Raw genomic sequence first — 18,611 nt, 5'->3', positions numbered from 1 at the left:
ATGTGACTTGAATACCTTTTCTGTCCCAAGTGAGGAAGTATTCCTGAATGATGGAGATATGGCAAAAGGACACAAGAGTCTTCTTAAAAAGGCTCTCTCTGGCTGAATCTGAGACAAAGGAGTGTCAAAATATATCATGACAGTAAGAGATTTTAGCCATTTGAGTAAAATAGGAAACCGTGTGTTTATATTAATATAAATGAATAAATGAATGAATTTAAAATGTGAGGAAGAATAAAATATTGAAGTAGTTTAAAGTACCTCCTCAGAAAATTCTGCCAAAGGAAAAGAAATAACATTATGTAGGAAATGCCTGATAGATACCAGCACCTTAATCAAGTGAAGATCATCTGTTATGGGACAAGTCAAAACTGGGTACAACTTGAAAGAATTTAAAAAAAAGAAGAGGACAGTATCATACTTCCATGTTTTACCAGCCAAAGATTCATTATCTGAATCTAACACAATAAATTAAAGGACATCTTGCAATAAATAGTGCAATTCTCAAGTCATGAAAGTCACAGAGATATAATAATATGTAGCATGTGACATCAAACTGGATCCTATTTCTACAAAAGACATAATAGGAATACTTGAAGAAACTTGAATGGGTCCTGAGAGGTAGATGGTAGAGATGCATTAGTTTAAATTTTCTGAGTTTTGATAGTTTGCCTTCTTTATGGAGAGGGCTGTGTTCATAGGAAGCACACAAAAGTATTAGGGGAGGATGGGGTACAAGAAGTTACACACAAATGGTTCAGGAAAATAATTCTTTGTAACTCTATCTTTGACATCTTTGTAACTTGAAATTTTTTCAAAATAATAATAAAAAGTCTGTATTTTATCCTTCAGAATCCATTTCTAGATATTTACTCTTAGGAAATAATTGGCAAGGGATAGGCAAATACATGTACAGATGGCCCTAGTTCCTTTGTTTATAATAGGAGAAAAATTATTAGTAAACACTAGTAGTGGAAAAGCCCTGATATAGTGTTATATTGTTACAAAGTATACTTACTTGCCAAAAAGAGGGAAAGAAAAATGTAAATGGTTGTAGATACTGGGTAATGCCTTTTCTTTACTCCTGATTTCCACAATAAAACATTTTTTTCTCAAGCTGTACTCATTTGTCCTTGGATAGATCTTGTGACAGATTTGATAAATATATTTAAGAATAAACTTGGGAAGAATTATTGGGCATGCAGAGTTCAGCTACATCTGTCTTTTCTCTCTCCTTCTTCTTCCCTCTGCCTCTCTTTATTTCTTTCTAGGGACTGGATCTCAGGAAACAGAATTCAACTCCTTTTTCAAAGACACCACCTCTTCCTAGGTAGGGAGACCAGGAACCACATAATGAGGCTGCTATTTTGGTTGCTTATTTTCAGATCGACCAACTCAAACATGTCTCTGTCAGTAATACAAGAAATATTTTAGCTACCATTTTAAACTTTTGTTTTATTTCTCAACTTATTCCCAACTTATGTGTACAGAAGAGATGTTATTCACTGGAGAGTCTCTCAGAGACCTCAACAATCCTTGGAGGGTATAAAGCAAATGTTGGCAAGGGGTAGGTACTCTTGGTGATGGAAATACAGGCAGTATTTATTTCTTTTTTGTATTGCCTTATTCATTTTTTTTTTTGCAAAGGGTATGTTTCATGTTCTTAATCAGGAGGACCAAAATAGCATAAGAGATAAAATGATGGAAGGTAGAAATTAAATGTAACACATTGACTTTGGAACTTGGCTTCCATTAGGAACACGGTGGATAAAATGTGGCCTACTGATGCACATAATGAAAAGGAACAAGTCCCTTCTTCAGTTCACACAGCTGAGATTTTGAATTGTCTTGGTTTTTACTTCCTTTTTAAAAAAACATTGTCAAGTAATTTAAATGATGGGCTTGCAGGAATATAGAGCTAAACAACCAGTGGGTTTTGTGTATTTTTGTAATATCAACAATAAAATTGTTATTGTCAACATATCTTAACAGGCAGTTGTCTTAGTCAATACTCTTTTAGTTTAAGTAAGAGAAACTTCAACCTGGGTTGAGCCATAAAGTTAAAAAATATGGGAAAGTTGCCAAATCTTTATCAGAGTCCATATGTGCCTATGTCAAATGTGAAGGCTTTTCAAATGGAAATCTGAGTATTTTTGATTAGTAGAATTAGATATATTCTAATGGTGGTGCCCTGCCAGAGCCTCTTAAACCCTTGTCCTTGGGATCTCCCTTCTTCAGTTCCTGGGGCATGTTATAGATCTGATTTTAAAATATCCTACTTGGTTTTACTGTTTTTAAAAACTTGGTTCTGACATCCTAGAGATGTTTATACCTCTAAGCCATTTCATAAAGCAGTTCATATCAAAATTCAGTGTATAAAAATTACAATGCAATCGCAAGTTTAGAGACTTTAAACATTGGGAGAAAATATAAAAATGAGTAATCTCTCACAGGGATTCAACAATTGGAAAAAACACTTATGGGGTTTTATGCATTCCCATTCATCCATTCATGATGGATGCATTTTGTAGTTAAATATATTTTCTCTTTTTGGTAACTCCCAAATGTCATGAGAAAGGGAGCATGGACCTCTAAAGAGAAGGCTATGAACTGTCTTCAAGAAATTATTTTAGTGGGTAATTAAGGGGGAGGATGGAGTAGTAGAAACCCCTACTTGGAGCATATAGTCTTATATTTGAGAACCTGGAAGTTCTGGAAAAGTCTAAATGACATTTAATGTTGAATAGGTGAGAAAGGGTACAGAAGGACTTCTCTTTAAGGCTATTGCAGCCAAATAAATAAGAAGTACATCTTATGAGATTTTCCATAAATTCATAGGAAGGAGGTTATAATGTTTGATGCTGCACCCTGATTTGTTTTTATGCCCTGTGCTTTGTCCAAGGGGAGCTGTAGTGTATCATAGTCTGATTAGTGTTTCTCAGTGTAGAGTGAGTAGATCTTAGTGATTTGTTGATGTATTCTTGGAATTCTAGATTTCTCTATCAGATTTTTACAATACTGTGTTAAAAAAAAAGACCCATCTTTATAATTATATAAAGTAAGCATGGCATGGTTGTCTGGTCAACCTCCTTATTCCTAAGTAGTGGGCTACCATTTCTTTTTATAATCACATAGATACTAAGTGATCTTTTAAATGGTATACTTTATTTAATAGGGGTTGTTTTAAAATTAATTGTTTATTTACTATTATTTATAAATAGTTTAAATGAATTATTGCTTAAGGTTATTTACAGAAAAAGCAATTAGCATTGTCCTCAGATTGATGTTTTCAATATAATTATTTTACTGTGTGCTTGACGGTTGTGATAAACGAGAAAGCATAAAGAAAAGAGAACCCTGGCCCAAGTATGAGAGGTCTGATTTCTGGTCCTAGCTTTAGCACTTCCAAACCATGAGAGTCAGGGAAAGTCAATTAAGATTCTTAGACTTCAGTTGCCTTGTATTTTAAATAGGGGAGTTTGGAAAGGGCTATGTGATCCCTAAACTTAGTTTCCATTTCAAAAATTGTTGTGCTGTATCTTTTTTAATGGAAAAAGCATCAGGGAGAAGAAAACTGATACAGTTAACAAGATCTCTGGGGGAAATTTCCAGTGCCATCTTCTGCTAATTATGGTCAAATACAGTGGGATATTAGAACCAAATATTTTCTCAGTACCTTCTCTATGCCTGACACCATTCCAGGTGAACTCCTGTAAATGTGACCGTGACTCTGTGAGTCCCATTCTATAATTCCCTTTGGCAGTTGTAATTGTGTTGAGTGTCTCGGGGCCCAGAATAAGTAAGTATGGAATCTGGAAAGGAATCTGGCTTGTCTGATTCTAAGCCCTGGATTCCACTGTACACGTTATATTTGCTAGCCTTGCAAAATGTTTTCTTTTCCTTTATCCATCTCCTTTTGCATTCAAATTAAAATTTAGTAAACTAAATTCTGAGCACAGTCTCAAGAAACTCGAGGAAAGGTTCTCTCCTCCTCTAAGAATGTCTAACATGAGGATACTTCTTAGCCTTCTTCCCACACAGAGGTTTCTAAGATCAGTAAGGTTACTCACAAGGTCAGTAAGAATGGTTTGTTGTTTTCCCTCAAACCCTATACAGAAAATTTGAATTCTGAAATAAGCATCTGAGTGGAGCAAATGAGCATGTCTGGTGGTTGAGGCAGTTTTCATTTTCTTTTAAGGTATAATAAAGTGTAGAGATTAACACTGAGTTAAAAAAGAGAGAACAAATCTGAAGATGTACCATCAGAATAACAGCAACTGTGTCAATACTTTCTCGATAAAGGCTGTAGGGAAGGCGTGTTCTACTATTTTTGTGTGTGTGCTACTTTTGACACTTCTTTTTCTTATTAAGCCACAGAGGTGTTTTAAAATTGTGTTAGGAAGCACATAGAAAGGAAGCCGAATAGTCCTGATCTAGTGCTTCAGGTTGGAAGTTCAAAAGACAACTCGGTGGCGTTTGAGGGTGGGGATGGGAGAAATTGCGTCTGGCCTCTGTCCTTGGCTAAGGACAGGGTAAGTTAAGGTAAGGCTTCTTCTCCTAAAGCCCGGTTTCTCTAACCACCAGCTCTCCCACTTCGGTTCTGAGTGCCAATACCAGATAGCCCAGTGGGCCCATAGAAAACGACCATCAGAGACTGAAGAAAGTAGAGGGGCTTGAATACAGGCGTCCCGTTTGCAAGTTGGTCCAAGGAGATTGCCAGCTGCCGCCTGCCGGAGTCTAGGAGAGTTCCTTTCCTTCTGGCCGAGAGGGGGAGCCCCGCGTTCCTAGCCGGGAGCGACCTGGAGTCCCGAGCCTCGCGCCCCAGCCGCCGCCGGCGCCAGTTTTGGCTCCTGCCCGTTAGAAAGAGGAGGGAGGGGGCAGAGAGCGCAAGGAGGGAGGGGACCGGAGCCGGAGGGTCCCGAGTCCAGCACCGTGTTGACGTAGAGAAACTTTCCCTCTGGGCCACGGAAACGGCGCCCCGGCCGTGCTGGAGCCCAGACCGCCCGGCTCCGAGACGCTGCAGCTCTCCACACCCTTGCCCGAAGCCTGACCCGACTGCATTGGTCCGTAAGGGACGGAGAGAGACGACTTCGGGGTTTTCGCTGGCTGCGAGCCCGCCTACCGCCAGGTAGCGTGCAATCTCTTTTAAACTGATATCCTTCTTTCAAACTGGTGGGCAGGCGGTCAGCCCTGGCGGTGGGCGCCGGGGAAGGAGGGCACGGGGCTGCGCGCTGCCCAGCAGGTTGAAAAATTAGGACTGTGAAAGGCGCAGGGGCTGTCCAGCCCGAGAGGAGGCTAAGACCTGTTGACGACTGCTGTGGCAGTGCAGGAGGGATGACGCGGGAGCCTAACGAGGTCGGGGACGCTGCGGGCTTCCAGCCCTAGGAGCCTCCTCAAGCTCTTTGTGGTAACTTTGGGCTGGGGGCTGGGGCCGGTGGGCAGGAGCGGGAGGGTGGCGGTGGGGCGCCCGTGGACCCGTGCTGCTGAGAGCTAAGAGTGCATAGACCAGACTGGAATGAGCAGGCAAGTCACCGTAGGGTCACAGTGAGGCGACCCAGGGGCGAAACTTCTTCCATCGTAACCTCCCTTTTGTTGGTCCCGGGAGAGCGTGTGGGCATGGGGGCGGGGAGGCGCGAAGCTCTGTGGCCGGGAGGAGAAGCCTTTAAAGGCGGGGGTTGGGAAGGCCCAAACTCAGGGGCAGCGCCCACACGGCCACCCTTTGGCCGAGTGAGTCCAGTGTTCCCTTCTGGGGGGCGCTGTGTTCTAGGGGCTCACGGCGTGGCGGGGTGATGAGAATGCGGTGCGGAGCTCGCACGCCCGCGTCCACCTCCCCGGGTGTTGATCACACACGGATCAGAACGCACGCAGGCGCTCTGTTCCTCCCTGAGCAACTCGGGCCGCCGCGCGACTTCGCTGTGTGCTGGAGCGAACTCTGGGCAGGCTGGTTTTCTTGGAATGTGTTTACGATGTTGAATGGGACTTGAACGGGAAGCTGGACGCTGCAGCTGGAACTAGCGTGCCAGGGTAGAGTAAGGAAGACTTAGTTGGTGTTGCACTTGGCAAGTCCACTTAGTACGTTGGGCAGAACGCTAGTAAGTGCAGGCTGATGGTCAGGGTACACTCCTTCGTGGGTTCCAGCAGTTTTCCCAGCTGGATTCGCCTTACTTTCACTTGCAATCAGACAATTGACGTGCAGGTATTTCAGCCAGCAAGTTTGACAAAGTGTAATGCAATCAGTTAGGAAGCATTTAATAAATTTATTTGGAAACCTGTTTTAAAAAATGTTGCATCAATACTTGAAGATGAAAGCTTTTGGAGATAGTTGTAGTTAATAACTCTGCTTTTAATTTCTAGGGCTGGTAGCATACCCTGGTCCTAATGATTTTGTGCCTGTGGTACCCAACGGAATAAGGTGGTAAAGAAGGGTGGTAATGAGACAGAGTGAATGTTAGGAGGTAAGAAAAACTGAAAGGAATAGGAAAATTTTCACATTTTCAAATCGTCCCCTTTTTCTGCCAGTCTTTCCCTTCTTCCACCACAGAAACGTGTAACCTTGCTAGAAAATCCACCAATGGGGAGAAGGCAGCTGCTGAGGACTGCAACCCTTGCTGGAAACAGCAGACAGGCTAACATGCTGCCCCACTGCATAATTAAAAGGTCTCCTTGAGCTGTCCAGGAGTGTTTTCCAAGTTTTTACCACTGACAAGGAAAGAAGAGAGGAACCTGGCCAGCAGCCAAAGTAGACTGAGCTCAGTAGCCAGGCATGAAAGCAACTGGGGAAGTTGCAGGGGATAATTGGAAAGGAGCTTTTGTTTGTACTTGGGTTTAAACAACGGCTTTCTTTGCAGTGAGAATTTTTAGGTGACTAAGATCAGTCTTCTTGGCAAAAAAATAAACTAAGCATAAAGTGCAGTTGGATGTAAGAGAGGAGAGTGAAAGAAGTACTCTGGCGTTAGTCTGACCTGCCCTTAATCAGTGTTGCTTGCAGGGGAGCTGATGCTGTGTGTGTTGCAGTATGCCCACACTTGGTTGCGATTGTCTCCTCAGCTTGGACTAGGTTTACTGAAACTTCAGTCTCTTGACCTTGACCTTTTTTGTTTTCATAGCCAGTAAGAACTGACGACTTGGGCTTTGCGCAGATGGTTTTCCACCTAAATTGAATAATTCAGTTAGGTATTCTCAAATGGAATGCATTTGGGTCATGGAGTTAAAGTGGAAAACGTGTCCAGCATGTCTTCCTTGTGTTTGTCAAAAGTGACCCAGATAAACAGATCTTGCTCTTCCACCTGAAGGAATAGAAGATGCAGTAATCTCAGTATTTCACATATTTTCCTAATATTCAAGGCCCTGCTGCTTTCAACTTCCAGATGAGCCAGGAATACAAGACTTATCTGCAACTCAGAGCCTTTTTTATGTGTTAGAATTATTTATGATTCATCTGTCAAATTTTTTTTTTACAGGGAGGTTGGTACTGTTGTGGATTTGGGGGTTGAATCTTTAAAAAAACACTAATGTGGTTTGTATTCCTCTGGACTGGTGAGTTTGAGATTGTGCCTATCAGCCTGTTCTCTGAGATTGACTCTGAATCACCAGGGGCAAAGTGTTTTCCCTGACTATGATTTCAGTTTTTCCACTTGTAAAGTAAGGAAACTTTACATAATTACACGCTTACAGTGGGCATTAAAGAGATAAAATTTTGTTAATAGGTTTTTAGAAATAAAGGTCATAGGGTTTCTGACTCAGATGATTCAATTGAGATTATAGGGGTAAAAAATAATATTTATATCTTGTATATACATGTAATAGTGACATATCTGTATTTAATTTCTAAAAATTACTACTTTTGCATTTTAACCATAGTGTTAGTTTAATCATAACTTTTAAGTTTTGAGAATATTGGGTGAGATTTTGTTGTTAAAACTGAGACATTCTCTGAAACAAAAATAACAGTTAGCAAATTCATTTATTTCTTTTGGTTTATATTTATACTCAGGACTGGTTATTTAAGTCCAGCCCAGTTTTGCCTTTATGAAAAGTTACCAAATATACTTGCAGAATTTGGCTCCCTTTTTGGAAATAACACTTGAGAGACTAAAATACATTTATGATGTACAAACAAATTTTCTTTTCCTAATGGCCACAACAGTTTCCTTAGTTTAGAGGGTAGATTTAGGAGCTGTTTTGTTAACTGATTCAACCAATATTTGTCGCTTATTTTTTATGTCCCAGGAACCGTCAGGCTTGTATTCATATCCCAGCACTGAACTTCTCAGTGCTGTGATTTTGTGCATTTTTACCTCTTAAACATTCTACCAACATATAATTTATTGCCTATCTTGTTATTTGTATTGTATGAATTTGTTAATTGTTCATCCATGCATGGTAATTGTGAAATACTTAATTTTTAGTTTGATATATAAATCTAACTACCTACTTTTTATGCTCAGTGTACTGTATTTTACTTGTGGATGTTTAAGTTACCTATTTTTCAGGTGAACAGGTCAGTGTATTAGAGAAAGCAAACATAAGTATAAATATATATTGAATCTCTTGGTAGTCATGTTTTATTTTTAGACTTTACCTTATTGTTAAGAGTGGATCTATAAACACTAGGAGTATATGGGAAATAGTAGAGTTTATGATCATATTAATGCAATAGATACTTTTTTTTGAATAATCAACAAGTGAATGTTCAAGGGTATATTAGGGTAATTTTAATGTAAAATATCCAGGTTCGCTTTTGATTTTAAAATGTTTAAAATCTTGATCTCCATTGCTGAATTCTAGATCATTTCTTTAAAAAATTCATTTAATAGAACATTTGTGTTTCATTCCGCAAAATTGCAATTTGTTTTCTAAAACCTCTACAGGACAAAGTAAAGTTATTTTATTCTATTCATTTTTAAATGAATTCAAAAGTAGTTTGAATTCAGAAGCCAACTGCGTGGCTGCCCTGAGCAGTGGTCCCTAAACATATCAGAGCCTGGTGAATCTAATAGTGTTTGCCTTAACACACTTAGAGATAGGAAACTTATACTTACTCCTATGGGAGCTTAGTATATTTACAGTGCAGGAGGAAAAATCATATAAACTTAGAGCAGAGAAATCACTTTGCTTCCATGCTCTGGAGATATAATATTGAAACCGGGCCTTTATTTTTAAAGATAATGGCTAACAGTCATTGTTCCAGAGTTAGGCTTAGAAAACAGTGTTTATTCTGTTTTTCGGCTCTGTTATTTGCTGGTTGTATTGTTTGTTTTATGTTAAGAAGATATTTTCAGCTATTCTAATGATACAGTGCATGATTATTTCTCAGTGGAAGACTTAACTGACTCAAATATTGTTTGAGTAGGAGAAAAAATGCCAATTTTCTGTTTAAATTGAAATGATACGGTTATGGTAGTCTTGGATTTAGTTTCACCTTTCATATTGTGTATGCAAGGGATAGTTGTGGGGAAGGCTGCTCACATAATATGAATAAATGTGTTAATTTTTTTAACAATTTGATTGTAAAAATTAGTACTACTTTTTTAGAAAAGTTTTGAATAGTACTATATATATTTTCTAGGGTGCGTCTATGAGAGCATATCTAGATAGTAATAGTTACCTTTATTTCGTGTTTGTTTTTGCTATTAACATTATTTAATCATACCTGCATATTGTCTTAATCACAATCCTTCTGAAAAGGGTGTTCAGAACATACCTTAGAAACTTCCTAGTCTTTAGGGAATGAATGCCGCACTCTCTCTCTCCCTCTGTTTATATGTATATCTATGTGTATGTATACATAATTATGACATATATTGTTTGATCTTTATTTGTGCTAGGCATATTTTTCATAAGGAAAAGTAATTTCAGTTAATTGATATTTCTGAGCAAATTTTAACCCTGTTTAAAGTCTTTTCCAGATAACTTTTGCTAGAGATCTTTGACATTTTTTTTCCCCAGATTCTCAAGGAGTTTTCAGACCTTTGTTTATACATGTAAAGGTATAGAAAAATAGTGGGGAAGATCTGCTATCCACATTCTTGGTTAATGGCTGTGATGGTGATACAATCATGGAGGTCTTACTACTTTTCTTAAGTAGAACACAGCCAATGTGTAGTAGTTACTTTAATTCTTGTAAGAAGATAAATTCATGGCTTGGAAAGTGGTAAGTTTATATAGTAGTGGGAGGTGAGAATTGTTTGTAAATGTGGTGTATTCCTGCTATTTCATAGCTTTTCTTTAAGATGCTTTAGAATTTCATTAGGATTATCAAATGTTATACTTGACTTGTTTGCTGAAACTTCAGCCTCAAGCTCTCTAAGAATTTCAGGGAATTTACTAGACTTTGCCAGAGCTACCAGCAGAGAGCAGCTGAAGGATTTGGGCTCAGTCTTTGGTACACACTCTTTTTTAAAAATTTTGTTAAGGTATCACTGATATACAATCTTATGCTCAGGTTTCACATGAGCAACATTGTGGTTACTACATTCCTCCCTATCAAGTCCACACCACATATCCAATTACAGTTACTGTCCATCAGCATAGTAAGATGCTATAGAGTCACTACTTGTCCTTCCCCATGCCCACCTGTATTATGTGCACTAATCATAATACCTCTTAATCCCCTCATCCCTCCCTATCCATCCACCCTCCCCAACCCTTTTCCTTTGGTACCCACTAGTCCCTTCTTGGGTTCTGTGAGTCTGCTGCTGTTTTGTTCCTTCAGTTTTTGCTTTGTTGTTATACTCCACAGATGAGTGAAATCATTTGGTACTTGTCTTTCTCCACCTGACTTATTTCACTGAGCATAATATCCTCTAGCTCCATCCATGTTGTTGCCAATGGTAGGATTTGTTTTCTTCTTATGGCTGAATATTATTCCATTGTGTATATGTACTACATCTTCGTTATCCATTCATCTACTGATGGACACTTAGGTTGCTTCCATTTCTTGGCTATTGTAAATAGTGCTGCAATAAACATAAGGGTGCATCTGTCTGTTTAAATCTGTGATCTTGTTTTCTTATGGTAAATTCCTAGGAGTGGAATTCCTGGGTAAAATGGTATTTCTATTTTTAGTTGTTTGATGAATTTCCATATTGCTTTCCACCATGGTTGAATTAATTTACATTCCCACCACCAGTGTAGGAGGGTTCCCCTTTCTCTGCATTCTCGCCAGCAGTTGTTGTTGTTTGTCTTTGGATGTTGGCCTTCCAAATGCTGTGAGGTGATAGCTCATTGTGGTTTCAATTTGAATTTCCCTGATGATTAGCAACGTGGAGCACCTCTTCATGTGCCTGTTAGCCATCTGAATTTTTTCTTTGAAGAAGTGTTTGTTCATGTTCTACGCCCATTTTTTTAATCCATTTTATTATCATTAATCTACAATTACATGCAGAACATTATGGTTACTAGACTACCCCCTTCACCAAGTCCCGCCCAACAAACCCCATTACAGTCACTGTCCATCAGCATAGAAAGATGCTATAGACTCACTACTTGTCTTCTCTGTGTTGCACATCCCTCCCTAAGTGCCCCCCACATTATACATGCTAATTGTAAGGCCCCCCTTTCTTTTTCCTTGCCCTTATTCCCTCCCTTCCCACCACTCCTGCCCAGTCCCTTTCCTTTTGGTAACTGTTAGTCCATTTTGTGTTCTGTGATTCTGCTGCTGTTTTGTTCCTTCAGTTTTTCTTTGTTCTTATACTCCACATATGAGTGAAATCATTTGGTACTTGTCTTTCTCCACCTGGATTATTTCACTGAGTATAATACCCTCTAGCTCCATCCATGTCGCAAATGGTAGGATTTGTTTTCTTCTTATGGCTGAATAATAGGCCATTGTGTATATGTACCATATCTTCTTTATCCATTCATCTATTGATGGACACTTAGGTTGCTTCCATTTCTTGGCTGTTGTAAATAATGCTGCTATAAACATAGGGGTGCATCTGTTTTTTTCAAACTGGGTTGCTGCATTCTTAGGGTAAATTCCTAGGAGTGGAATTCCTGGGTCAAATGGTATTTCTATTTTGAGCTTTTTGAGGTACCTACATACTGCTTTCTGCAATGGTTGAAGTAATTTGCATTCCCACCAGCAGTGTAGGAGGGTTCCCCTTTCTCCGCTACCTCACCAACATGTGTTGTTGTTTGTCTTTTGGATGGTGGTGATCCTTACTGGTTTGGGCGGAAATGTCATTGTGGTTTTAATTTGCATTTCTGTGATGACAAGTGATGTGGAGTATCTTTTCATGTGTCTGTTGGCCATCTGAATTTCTTCTTGGGAGGACTGTCTGTTCAGCTCTTCTGCCCATTTTTTAATTGGATTATTTGCTTTTTGTTTGTTGAGGTGTGTGAGCTCTTTATATATTTTGGATGTCAACCCTTGATCAGATCTGTCATTTATGAATATATTCTCCCATACTGTAGGGTACCTCTTTGTTTTACTGATGCTGTCCTTTGCTGTACAGAAGCTTTTCAGCTTGATATAGTCCTACTTGTTTATTTTTGCTTTTGTTTTCCTTTCCCGAGGAGATATTTTTCATGAAGAAGTCGCTTGTGTTTATTTTGGAAAACTTTAAGGAGAATAGATATTACATCCTCTCTGTATGTCTGAAAAAATTCTGAGGTAAATCCTTCTGGCCCGGGGTTTTTTTTCTTGGGTAGTTTTTTGATTACCACTTCAATTTCTTTGCTGGTAATTGGTTTGTTTAGATTTGCTGTTTCTTTCTTGGTCAGTCTTGGAAGGTTGTATTTTTCTAGGAAGTTGTCCATTTCTTCTAGGTTTCCAGCTTCTTAGCATATAGGTTTTCATAGTATTCTCTAATAATTCTTTGTATTTCTGTGGGGTCCAAAGTGATTTTTCCTTTCTCGTTTCTGATTCTGTTGATGTGTGTTGATTCTCTTTTTCTCTTAAAAAGTCTGGCTAGAGGCTTATCTATTTTGTTTATTTTCTCAAAGAACCAGCTCTTGGTTTCATTGATTTTTTCTATTGTTTTTTTTTTCTCAATTTTGTTTATTTCTTCTCTGATCTTTATTATGTCTTTCCTTTTGCTGACTTTAGGCCTCATTTGTTGTTCTTTTTCCAATTTTGATAACTGTGATGTTAAACTATTCATTTGGGTTTGTTCTTCCTTCTTTAAGTATGCCTGGATTGCTATATACTTTCCTCTTAAGACTGCTTTCGCTGCATCCCACAGAAGTTGGGGCTTTGTGTTGTTGTTGTTGTCTTTTATTTCCATATATTGCTGGACCTCCATTTTAATTTGGTCATTGATCCATTGACTATTTAGGAGCGTGTTGTTAAGACTCCTTATCTTTGTGTGCCTTTTTGCTTTCTTTGTACAATTTATTTCTAGTTTTATACCTTTGTGGTCTGAAAAGTTGGTTGGTAGAATTTCAATCTTTTTGAATTTGGTAAGGCTCTTTTTGTCGCCTAGTATGTGGTCTATTCTGGAGAATGTTCTATGTGCATTTGAGAAGAATGTGTATCCTGTTGCTTTTCAGTGTAGAGTTCTATAGATGTCTATTAGGTCCATCTGTTCTAGTGTGTTGTTCAGTGCCTCAGTGTCCTTACTTATTTTCTCTCTGGTGGATCTGTCTTTTGGAGTGAATGGTGTGTTGAAGTCTCCTAAAATGAATGCATTGCATTCTATTTCCTCCTTTAGTTCTGTTAGTATTTGTTTCACATATGCTGGTGCTCCTGTGTTGGGTGCATATATATTTATAATGGTTATATCCTCTTGTTGGACTGAGCCCTTTATCATTATGTAATGTCCTTCCTTATCTCTTGTTACTTTCTTTATTTTGAAGTCTATTTTGTCTGATACTAGTGTTGCAACAACTGCTTTTTTCTCTCTGTTGTTTTCATGAAATATCTTTTTTCCTTCCCTTGACTTTTAGGCAGTGCATGTCTTTGGGTTTGAGGTGAGTCTCTTGTAAGAAGCATATAGATGGGTCTTGTTTTTTATCCATTCAGTGACTCTATGTTTTTTGATTGGTGCATTCAGTCCATTTACATTTATGGTGATTATCGATAGGTATGCACTTATTGCCATTTCAGGCTTTAGATTCGTGGTTACCAAAGGTTCCAGGTTACTTTCCTTATTATCTATGAGTCTAACTTAAGTCACTTAGTATGCTGTTACAAACACAATCTAAATTTTCTTTTCAATTTCTCCTCCTTTTTCTTCCTCCTTCATTCTTTATATGTTAGGTTCAAATTCTGTACTTTTTGTCTATCCCTTGATTGACTTTGGGGATAGTTAATTTAATTTTGCATTTGATTCATAATTAACTGTTGTACTTTCTTTACTGTGGTTTTATTACCTCTGGTGACATTTATTCAACCTTAGAAACACTTCCGTCTATAGCAGTCCCTCCAAAATAGACTGTAGAGATTGTTTGTGGGAGGTAAATTCTCTCAGCTTTTGCTTATCTGGAAATTGTTTAATCCCTCTTTCAAATTTAAATGATAATCTTTCCAGATAAAGTATTCTTGGTTCCAGGCCCTTCTGTTTCATGGCATTAAATGCATCATGCCACTCCCTTCTGGCCTGTAAGGTTTCTGCTGAGAGGTCTGATGTTAGCCTGATGGGTTTTCCTTTGTATGTGATCTTATTTCTGTCTCTGGCTGCTTTTAACACTCTGTCCTTATCCTTGAACTTTCCCATTTTAATTACTATCTTGGTGTTGTCTTCCTTAGGTCCCTTGTGTTGGGAGTTCTGTGGATCTCCATGGCTTGAGAGACTATCTCCTTCCACAGATTGGGGACATTTTCAGCAACTACCTCCTCAAAGACACTTTCTATCCCTTTCTCTCTCTTTTATTCTTCTGGTATCTCTATAATGCGAATATTGTTCCACTGGATTGGTCATACAGTTCTCTCAATATTCTTTCATTCTTAGAGACCCTTTTTTCTCTCTGTGCCTCAGCTTCTTTGTATTCCTCTTCTCTAATTTCTATTTCATTTATTGTCTCCTCCACTGTATCCAACCTGCTTTTAATACCCTCCATCATGCTCTTCAACGATTGGATCTCTGACCTGATTTCATTCCTGAGTTCTTGGATGTCTTTCCATACCTCCATTATATATAATGTTGATGATTTTTATTTTGAACTCCCTTTCAGGAAGAGTCACGAGGTCCATATCATTTAAATCTTTCTTGGGAGTTGTATTAATAATTTTACTCTGGACATGGTTCCTTTGGTCTTTCATGTATGTATATGGTGCCCTCTTGTGTCCAGAAGCTCTATTCTGGAGCTTCTCAGCCCCTGAAGCAATGTTGGAGGTCGCAGGGGAGTAGTACTCATGCCTGGAGGGAGGAAAGAGCTGTTCACCACCTCCTGGCTGCTGTGCCCATCTCCACTGCCTGATCCAGTTGGCTGGTCACACAGGTATAAGTTTTTGTCCCAGAGCAGCCAGATATGGATCCCTGCTACAAGTGGCCAGAATCCCAGTCTCCCCAGGAACTGTGCCTGTATTAACTTTCCAACCCGGTAGTCATGCAAGTCTCATGAAAGCACCATGAAATGTAGGTTTGTGCTTCCAGAGCAGATCTCCAGAGCTAGGTACTCAGCAGTCCCAAGTCTTCCACTCCCTCCCTGCTCCATTTATCTTCCTCCTGCCAGTGAGCTGGGGTGGGGGAGGCGTTCGGGTCCTGCAGAGCCACAGCTCTGGTACATTACCCCATTCGCTGAGGTCTGCTCTTTTCTCCAGGTGTGTGCAGTCTGACGCTGTCCTCTTTCCTGTTGCTCTCCCAGAATTAATTGTGCCAACTATATTTTCTAATTGTATCCAATTTTAGGAGGAAGCCTCTGTCTCTCCTCTTCCACCACCATCTTTTTTCCCTGCCCATTTTTTAATCGGGTTATTTGCTTTTTGGGTGTTGAGGCATGTGAGTTCTGTATATATTTTGGATGTTAACTCCTTATTGGATATGTCATTTATGAATATATCCTCCCATACTGTAGGATGCTGTTTTGTTCTACTGATGGTGTCCTTTGCTGTACAGAAGCTTTTTAGTTTGATGTAGTCCCACTTTCATTTTTGCTTTTGTTTCCCTTGCCAGAGGAGGTATGTTCATGAAAAAGTTGCCCATGTTTATATTCAAGAGATTTTTGCCTATGTTTCTTCTAAGAGTTTTATGGTTTCATAATTATATTCAGGTCTTTGATCCATTTATAATTTACTTTTGTGTGTAGAGTTAGATAGTAATTCAGTTTCATTCTCTTACATATAGCTGTTCAGTTTTGCCAATACCAGTTGTTGAGGAGGCTTTTCTTTCTCCACTGTATGTCCATGGGTCCACACTCTTGCAGACATCATGATACTTATTTAAATGACTGAAACACAGCTAGTGGAGAGGTTTGGTGAAAGAAATTATAGAGCATAAAAAACCTACTAACTAAATCATTAAGGATTTGGCTGTATAATGTTTTCAAATAGTCATGTGATATTTCATCAAATGCTAACTGAGCTCTCCTTCTCACTTGGTTTCTATTTAAATGAGGCAATATCGATTTTAAACTGCATTTTAGCTAAAAGCCAATAGAACTATCTTGTGCCATGGTAGAAAATCTCCAAATCTGAGTTAAGTAAAAGTTAATGTGAGAGAATGAACTTGATTTTAGCCTCTTAATTTCTCTCACAGTTATTTTCAAACATCAAGAGAGTGCTGTGTTTTAAAGTAAACTTTTAACCACAAATAGGTTAATTTACCCAGGTTTACACTTGGTTGAGTTAAAACTTATGTTGATAAGTACTGATCAGAGTTTTATTTGTAGACAGTAGAGTACTTTGTAAAGTGTTTTTAAAGGTCAATGTGAATGTTACTCTTTGCAGTCTAATTTTTGTCTGCCTTTGAGGAACTACATGGTAAATACAGAATCCTGCCTGATGTTAGAAATTTCCTACTACCTCCTTAAGGATGTACACTATTATAATCATAGTTATAATAGGCCCTCCAACAGAAATGCTGATCACTGCTGGTAGTATGCATAAATACAGAAAGTTTTGCTTATTGTTAAGAACAATTGTTTTAGTGAATTAATTTCAAAGGGAGTTATCTCTGTGCTACATACAGTGATTAAGTATAATTACTAAGAGGATGCTGCTTTGCAGTATAGTCTAGCAAAATACTGTTTGAGAGAATTGTTAAGGAGTCACATTTGAGCAAATGAATTGCATTTGAAATTATCTAAATACTAAGTGAAATGGCAAAAGTCTGTAGTAAAAGTAGGTATTGTTTAAAAATTTTGGAGAAATATTATTTCTGTTTTGATCCATCATTGTAACTCTGGATATATAGGAGAAAACTCAAATTCTTAATAACAAACAGGTAAGAATGATCATATAGCTAACATTGTCTTTAGGCCTTTTTAAAGGAAGAACTACTACTAAATTTATGACATCTGCATTATTTTTGGCTTAATTGCTTAATTAGTACATTAGTAAATTTATGATTTATTTGGAAAAATGAAATTTCCTAAAGCAGTGCAGATGAGGCTTTAAAGAACAATGTTTTGAGATGATACAATAAATCTTTCTTTGAGACTTCCTTATTTGAGGAGATAGCGATTTTCTTTTAAATTTTTATAAAAATTAGCAAAACCTCCCCCCTTTCTCTGTCTGGAAAAATGTAGCTATTTTTAAATTATGAGTTGACAAAGTGTTTCTGATATGATCCAATTCAGTTTAATTAGTATTTATTGAACACCACTTTTTTTTTTTTGGTAGTATCCTTTTTAGTAGTAGGTCACAAAGACCTGCCTCAAATTGACTTATGTAACACATAGAACTTGGTATTTCCATATAATTATGTGCAGTAATGGAGAGAATCTGTTGAAGGACTGGGAGTTTAGGGGTTATTCATCATCATGAGGGGAAGCAGTGTCTGGAAAGAAAGTATGGAGATGATTCCCTGGCAAAGGCTGAAAGTGAGTTACTAGACAATGAAGGAGGGGCAGTTCAAGACAGATCAAATGGTAAAGGCAAGGAGGCATGGAACTACATAAATGGTTTAACAGAGCAACTTGAGAGTTTTGGAAATGTGGAGGTGTTTCTCCTTTCTGTCTTCATGTTGTTGACCTTAGTCATTAGTAATTGCATACAGAAGTTTAAGAACTTTAACTGGATGAATTATCTTTAAAAAGTGTAATTGGAATCACAAAGAGTTGAGTTGAGTGTGCATGATCTAATTGACACAATGAAGACATGGACTGTGCTCAGATACTTTTTATTTGGGGAATATTCAAACACTCCAGGCCAAGTTGCTTCTGGCCTTCTGAGTTTTAATGGACTAACTCATTAACTCTTGAGTTTTTTCTGGCCCTCTAGTTTTAACTGGTTAACATTTTTAATCCCTTCTAGTGGGCTTTATGGCCTTATTCTCTTTCATCCTGCTCATACCTATTTTCCTGCCTAGCAGGTGCAAGGTAATAGTTTTGAACTTGAAAACTGATAGTAACTTCAAGATCACAGTGAGAGATAACTCTTTCAGTCTGCTTCTTGTTTGTGGCTCCTCTTTGTGACTTCTTTAATGGTAAGCATCAGGTACCGTTGACACTTCTTTGCTTCCCTCCTCTGTAGGCTCTTCAGGTTCCCTCTGAGTGACACGGAATAA

General features: G+C 38.4%; 1 protein-coding gene across 10 annotated transcripts in view; it reads left to right on the top strand.

Annotated features, from left to right (window-relative positions):
- Positions 1-4,771: 4,771 nt before the first annotated feature.
- The window catches only part of GULP1 (GULP PTB domain containing engulfment adaptor 1), a 295,772-nt gene continuing 281,932 nt past the window's right edge, over positions 4,772-18,611 (top strand). For 4 of the 10 annotated variants that reach the window (XM_073218543.1, XM_073218540.1, XM_073218536.1 and 1 more), the window contains exon 1: positions 4,774-5,128. The gene's annotated coding sequence lies outside the window, so the exon portion shown is untranslated. Of the gene's footprint in view, positions 5,129-5,152; positions 5,408-18,611 lie in introns of those variants that run through there. The other 6 variants (XM_073218541.1, XM_073218535.1, XM_073218538.1 and 3 more) reach the window with 4 other exon arrangements.

Source organism: Manis javanica, chromosome 12, assembly GCF_040802235.1.
Source record: "Manis javanica isolate MJ-LG chromosome 12, MJ_LKY, whole genome shotgun sequence".
Classification (NCBI taxonomy): domain Eukaryota; kingdom Metazoa; phylum Chordata; class Mammalia; order Pholidota; family Manidae; genus Manis; species Manis javanica.
The sequence above is the reverse complement of the archived record's forward strand: the minus strand, read 5'-3'. Positions and strand labels throughout refer to the sequence as shown.